General features: G+C 41.0%; 1 non-coding gene across 1 annotated transcript; it reads left to right on the top strand.

Annotated features, from left to right (window-relative positions):
- Positions 1-6,562: 6,562 nt before the first annotated feature.
- Positions 6,563-6,670, top strand: LOC112739171 (small nucleolar RNA R71). The gene has a single exon (XR_003170109.1). It is a non-coding gene; the product is annotated as a small nucleolar RNA R71 (small nucleolar RNA).
- The last annotated feature ends 756 nt before the right edge of the window (positions 6,671-7,426 follow it).

Here is a 7,426-nt window from a genome sequence, read left to right as displayed (position 1 = left end):
AAATTTGTTGTCCGTTCTCTCCCTGGCAACGGCGCCAAAAACTTGGTGCACGAATTGTAAATCACACTTTTCACAACTCGTACCACTAACCAGTAAGTGCACTGGGTCGTCCAAGTAATACCTTACGTGAGTAAGGTCGAATCCCACGGAGATTGTTGGTTTGAAGCAATCTATAGTTATCTTGCAATTCTTAGTCAGGATATAATATCAATAATAATTATTAGTTTAAATTGTAACAAGTGAAAGGGCATAAAATAAATACTTATTGTGCAACAATGGAGAATATGTTGGAGTTTTGGAGATGCTTTGTCTTCTGAATCTCTGCTTTCTCCCTGTCTTCTTCTTCACGCACGCAAGGTTCCTTCCATGGCAAGCTGTATGTAAGGTGTCACCGTTGTCAATGGCTACTTCCCGTCCTCTCAGTGAAAATGGTCCAAATGCTCTGTCACAGCACGGCTAATCATCTGTTGGTTCTCGATCATGTCGGAATAGAATCCCTTTATTCTTTTGCGTCTGTCACTACGCCCAACAATCGCGAGTTTGAAGCTCGTCACAGCCATTCAATCCCTGAATCCTACTCGGAATACCACAGACAAGGTTTAGACTTTCCGGATTCTCAAGAATGCTGACAATGGATTCTAGCTTATACCACAAAGATTCTGATTAAGGAATCTAAGAGATACTCATTCAATCGAAGGTAGAACGGAGGTGGTTGTCAGGCACACGTTCATAGGTTAAGAATGGTGATAAGTGTCACGGATCATCACATCCATCATATTGAAGTGCGAATGAACATCTTAGATAGAAACAAGCGTGTTTGAATAGAAAACCGAAATAATTGCATTAATTCATCGAGACACAGCAAAGCTCCTCGCCCCCAACAATGGTGTTCAGAGACTCATGCCGTCAAAGAGTATAAAGTTCAGATCTAAAATGTCATGAGGTGCAAAATAAATCTCTAAAATTTGTTTAAATACTAAACTAGTAACCTAGGTTTACAGAAAATGAGTAAACTATGATAGATAGTGCAAAAATCCACTTCTGGGACCCACTTGGTGTGTGCTGGGGCTGAGACTTAAGCTTCTCACGTGCCTGGGCTGTTTTGGGCGTTCAACGCCAGGTTGTAACCTGTTTCTGGCGTTGAACTCCAACTTGTAACTTGTTTTCGGCGCTGGAAGCCAGACCGCAACATGGAACTGGCGTTGAACGCCAGTTTACATCGTCTATCCTTGAGCAAAGTTTAAACTATTATATATTGCTGGAAAGCCCTGGATGTCTACTTTCCAACTCAATTGGAAGCGTGCCATTTTGAGTTCTGTAGCTCCAGAAAATCCACTTTGAGTGCAGGGAGGTCAGAATCCAACAGCATCAGCAGTCCTTCTTCTACCTCTGAATCTGATTTTTGCTCAAGTCCCTCAATTTCAGCCAGAAAATACCTGAAATCACATAAAAACACACAAACTTATAGTAAAGTCCAAAAATGTGAATTTAACATAAAAACTAATAAAAACATCCTTAAAAGTAACTAAATCCTACTAAAAACATACTAAAAACAATGCCAAAAGCGTATAAATTATCCGCTCATCACAACACCAAACTTAAATTGTTGCTTGTCCCCAAGCAACTGAAAATCAAATAGGATAAAAAGAAGAGAATATACTATAAATTCTAAAATATCAATGAAACATAGCTCCAATCAGATGAGCGGGACTTGTAACTTTTTACCTCTTGAATAGTTTTGGCATCTCACTTTATCCATTGAGGTTCAGAATGATTGGCATCTATAGGAACTCAGAGTTCAGATAGTGTTATTGATTCTCCTAGTTCAGTATGTTGATTCTTGAACACAGCTACTTTATGAGTCTTGGTCGTGGCCCTAAGCACTTTGTTTTCCAGTATTACCACCGGATACATAAATGCCACAGACACATAATTGGGTGAACCTTTTCAGATTGTGACTCAGCTTTGCTAAAGTCCCTAATTAGAGGTGTCCAGGGTTCTTAAGCACACTCTTTTTTTGCTTTGGACCTTGACTTTAACCGCTTAGTCTCAAGTTTTCACTTGACACCTTCACGCCACAAGCACATGGTTAGGGACAGCTTGGTTTAGCCGCTTAAGCCAGGATTTTATTCCTTTAGGCCCTCCTATCCACTGATGCTCAAAGCCTTGGGATCCTTTTTATTACCCTTGCCTTTTGGTTTTAAGGGTTATTGGCTTTTTGCTCTTGCCTTTTGGTTTTAAGAGCTTTTGGCTTTTCTGCTTGCTTTTTCTTTTTCTTTCTATATTTTTTTTTGCCATTTTTCTTTTATATTTTTTTCTGCAAGCTTTTGTATTCACTACTTTTTCTTGCTTCAAGAATCATTTTTATGATTTTTCAGATTATCAAATAACATGTCTCCTGTTCATCATTCTTTCAAGAGCCAACATATTTAACATTCATAAACAACAACTTCAAAAGACATATGCACTGTTCAAGCATTCATTCAGAAAATAAAAAGTATTGTCACCACATCAATATAATTAAACTAAGTTCAAGGATAAATTCGAAACTCATGTACTTCTTGTTCTTTTGAATTAAAAAAATTTTTCATTTAAGAGAGGTGATGGATTCATATTCACTACTTTAAGGCATAGACACTTAGACACTAATGATCATATAATAAAGGCACAAACATAGATAAACATTTAACATAAGAAAACGAAAAACAGAAAATTTAAGAACAAGGAATGAGTCCACCTTAGTGATGGTGGCGTTTCCTTCTTGATGAACCAATGATGTCCTTGAGCTCTTCTATGTCTCTTTCTTGTCTTTGTTGCTCCTCCCTCATAGCTCTTTGATCTTCTCTAATTTCATGGAGGATGATGGAGTGCTCTTGATGTTCCACCCTTAGTTGTCCCATGTTGGAACTTAGTTCTCCTAGGGAGGTGTTGATTTGCTCCCAAAAATTCTGTGGAGGAAAGTGCATCCCTTGAGGTATCTCAGGGATTTCTTGATGATGAGCTTCCTCACGTGTTTCTTGAGCTCCATGAGTGGGCTCTCTTGTTCTCTCCATCCTTTTCTTAGTGATGGGCTTCTCTTCCTCAATGGGAATGTCTCCTTCTATGAAAGCTCCAGCTGAGTAACATAGATGGCAAATAAGATGAGGGAAAGCTAGCCTTGCCAAGGGGGAGGGCTTTTCGGCTATTCTGTAGAGTTCAAGGGAGATGACTTCATGAACTTCTACTTCCTCTCCAATCATGATGCTATGAATCATGATGGCTCGATCCACAGTAACTTTAGATCGGTTGCTAGTGGGAATGATGGAGCGTTGGATGAACTCCAACCATCCTCTAGCCACAGGCTTGAGGTCCAGTCTTCTAAGTTGAACCGGTTTGCCTTTTGAGTCAATCTTCCATTGAGCTCCTTCCACACATATGTCCATAAGGACTTGGTCCAACCTTTGATCAAAGTTGACCCTTCTAGTATAGGGGCGTGCATCTCCTTGCATCATAGGCAAGTTAAACGCCAACCTCACATTTTCCGGACTAAAATCTAAGTATTTCCCCCGAACCATGGTGAGATAATTCTTTGGGTTCGGGTTCTTACTTTGATCATGGTTCCTAGTGATCCATGCATTAGCATAGAACTCTTGAACCATTAGATTTCCGACTTGTTGGAAGGGTTTTGTTAGAACTTCCCAACCTCTTCTTTGGATTTCATGTCAGATTTCCGGATACTCATTTCTCTTGAGTTTGAAAGGGACCTCGGGGATCACCTTCTTCTTGGCCACAACATCATAGAAGTGGTCTTGATGGGCTTTGGAGATGAATCTTTCCATCTCCCATGACTCGGAGGTGGAAGCTTTTGTCTTCCCTTTCCCTTTTCTAGAGGATTCTCCGGTCTTAGGTGCCATGGTAATGGAAAAACAAAAAGCTTTATGCTTTTACCACACCAAACTTAGAATATTGCTCGCCCTCGAGTAAGAAAAGAAAGAATAGATGAAGAAGAAGAAGAAATGGAGGAGAGGGAGAGAGAGATGTGTTTCGGCCAAGAAGAGGAGGAGGGGGTTGTGTTGTGTGAAATTGAAGAAGAATGGAGGGGTTTATATAGTGAAGGGAGAGGGGTTAGGTTCGGCCATTTAGGGTGGGTTTGGGTGGGAAAGTGATTTTGAATTTTGAAGGTAGGTTGGGTGTATGAAGTAGGTTTATGGGGAAGAGTGGGTGGAAGTGAGTGGTGAATAGGTAATAGGGAAGAGAGCTTGAGGTGATTGGTGAGGGTTTTGGGGAAGGGTGTTTATTGGGAAGAGAGGATGAACATTGAGAAGAGGGAAGAATATGAGTGGAGGTAGGTGGGGATCCTGTGGGGTCCACAGATGCTGAGATGATCCTGTGGGGTCCACAGATCCTGAGGTGTCAAGGAATTGCATCCCTGCACCAATTAGGCATGTAAAATGCCTTTGCATGCAATTCTGGTGTTTAAACGCCGAATTGATGCTTGTTCTGGGCGTTCATCGCCCAGATGCAGCATGTTTCTGGCGTTGAACGCCAGTTCTATGCTTGTTTCTGGCATTCAGCGCCAGCTTTCCTCAGTGTGCATTTCTGGCGTTTGAATGCCAGGATGCTGCTTGTTTTGGGCGTTCAACGCCAGATCCATGCTCTGTTCTGGCGTTGAACTCCAGTAAGCCCATCCTCCAGGGTGTGATTTTTCTTCTGCTATTTTTGATTCTGTTTTTTATTTTTCTATTTATTTTGTGACTCCACATGATCATGAACCTAATAAAACATGAAAGAACAACAAAAATAAAAATAAAATTACATAAATAAAAATTGGGTTGCCTCCCAACAAGCGCTTCTTTAATGTCAATAGCTTGACAGTGGGCTCTCATGGAGCCTTACAGATGTTCAGAGCATTGTTGAGACTCCCCAACACCAAACTTAGAGTTTGGATATGGGAGTTCAACACCAAACTTAGAGTTTGGTTGTGGCCTCCCAACACCAAACTTAGAGTTTAACTGTGGGGGCTCTGGTTGACTCTGTTTTGAGAGAAGCTTACTGTGCCTCTTTTCCATGTTTACAGAAGGATGTCCTTGAGTTTTAAACTCAAGGGAGTCCTCATTCAATTGAAGGACTAGTTCACCTCTGTTAACATCAATCACAGCTCTTGCTGTGGCTAGGAAGTGTCTTCCAAGGATGATGGATTCATCCTCATCCTTCCCAGTATCTAAGATTATGAAATCAGCAGGGATGTAAAGGCCTACAACCTTTACTAACATGTCCTCTACTTGTCCATAAGCCTGTTTTCTGGAATTATCTGCCATCTCTAATGAGATTTTAGCAGCTTGTACCTCAAAGATTCCCAGTTTCTCCATTACAGAGAGTGGCATGAGGTTTATTCCTGACCCAAGGTCACATAGAGCCTTCTCAAAGGTCATGGTGCCTATGGTACAAGGTGTTAGGAACTTTCCAGGATCCTGTTTCTTCTGAGGCAATCTCAGTTGATCCAATGCATTTAGTTCATTGGTGAACAGGGGAGGTTCATCTCCCCAAGTCTCATTACCAAATAAATTGGCATTCAACTTCATGATTGCACCAAGGAACTTGACAACTTGCTCTTTAGTAACATCCTCATTCTCTTCTGAAGAGGAATACTCATCAGAGCTCATGAAGGGTGTATGGAGGTTTAATGGAATCTCTATGGTCTCTAGATGAGCCTCAGAGTCCTTTGGTTCCTCAAAGGAAAACTCCTTGTTGATCACTGGACGTCCCAGAAGGTCTTCCTCCTTGGGATTCATGTCCTCCCCTTCCTCTCTAGGTTCGGCCATGTTGACTATGTCAATGGCCTTGCACTCTCCTTTTGGATTTTCTTCTGTATTGCTTGGGAGAGCACTAAGAGGGGTTTCAGTGATCTTCTTACTCAGTTGGCCCACTTGGGCCTCCAAATTTCTAATGGAGGACCTTGTTTCATTCATGAAACTCAGAGTGGCCCTAGATAGATCAGAGACTAAGTTTGCTAAATTAGAGGTACTTTGTTCAGAGTTCTCTGTCTGTTGCTGAGTGGATGATGGAAAAGGCTTGCTATTGCTAAACCTGTTTCTTCCACCATTATTAAAGCCTTGTTGAGGCTTTTGTTGATCCTTCCATGAGAGATTTGGATGATTTCCCATTAGGGGTTATAGGTGTTTCCATATGGTTCACCCATGTAGTTCACCTCTGCAATTGCAGGGTTCTCAGGATCATAAACTTCTTCTTCAGAAGATGCCTCTTGAGTACTGTTGGATGCAGCTTGCATTCCATTCAGACTCTGAGAAACAATATCGACTTGCTGAGTCAATATTTTATTCTGAGCCAATATGGCATTCATAGTATCAATTTCAAGAACTCCTTTCTTCTGAGGCGTCCCATTACTCACAGGATTCCTCTCAGAAGTGTACATGAACTGGTTATTAGCAACCATGTCAATGAGTTCTTGAGCTTCTGCAGGCATTTTCTTTAGGTGAATGGATCCACTTGCAGAAGTATCCAATGACATCTTAGCTAATTCAGACAGACCATCATAGAATATATCCAGGATGGTCCATTCTGAAAGCATGTCAGAAGGACACTTTTTGGTCAGTTCCTTGTATCTCTCCCAAGCTTCATAGAGGGATTCACCTTCTTTCTGTTTGAAGGTTTGAACATCCACTCTAAGCTTACTCAGCTTTTGAGGAGGAAAGAACTTGGCTAAGAAAGCCTTGACCAGCTTATCCCAAGAGTTCAGGCTATCTTTAGGTTGAGAATCCAACCATATTCTAGCTCTGTCTCTCACAGCAAAAGGGAAAAGCATGAGCATGTAGACTTCAGGATCTACTCCATTAGTCTTAACAGTATCACATATCTGCAAGAATTCAGTTAAGAACTGAAAAGGATCTTCAGATGGACGTCCATGAAACTTGCAGTTTTGTTGCATCAGAGAAACTAATTGAGGTTTCAGCTCAAAGTTGTTTGCTCCAATGGTAGGGATGGAGATGCTTCTTCCATGTAAATTGGAATTAGGTGCAGTAAAGTCACCAAGCATCCTCCTTGCATTATTATTATTTTCAGCTGCCATCTCCTCTTCTTGTTCGAAAATTCCTGTAAGGTTGTCTCTGATTGTTGTATTTTAACTTCTCTTAGTTTCCTTTTCAGAGTCCTTTCAGGCTCAGGATCTGCTTCAACAAGAATGTTCTTGTCCTTGCTCCTGCTCTTATGACAAAGAAAGGAATAACAAAGAAAATATGGAATCCTCTATGTCACAGTATAGAGATTCCTTTGTGTGAGTAGAAGAAGAAAAGAATGTAATGTAAGGAAAGAGAAGGGAGGAGAATCCAAACACAAGGGTGAGGAGAGCAGAGATATGGGATGAAGAGAAGTGTTAGTAAGTAATTAAATAAATAGAGGAAGATAAGGGAGAGTGAATTTCGAAAATTAA

This window comes from Arachis hypogaea, chromosome 13, assembly GCF_003086295.3.
Source record: "Arachis hypogaea cultivar Tifrunner chromosome 13, arahy.Tifrunner.gnm2.J5K5, whole genome shotgun sequence".
Lineage (NCBI taxonomy): Eukaryota > Viridiplantae > Streptophyta > Magnoliopsida > Fabales > Fabaceae > Arachis > Arachis hypogaea.
Note: the sequence above shows the minus strand (reverse complement) of the source record. Positions and strands in the feature narration are given on the sequence as shown.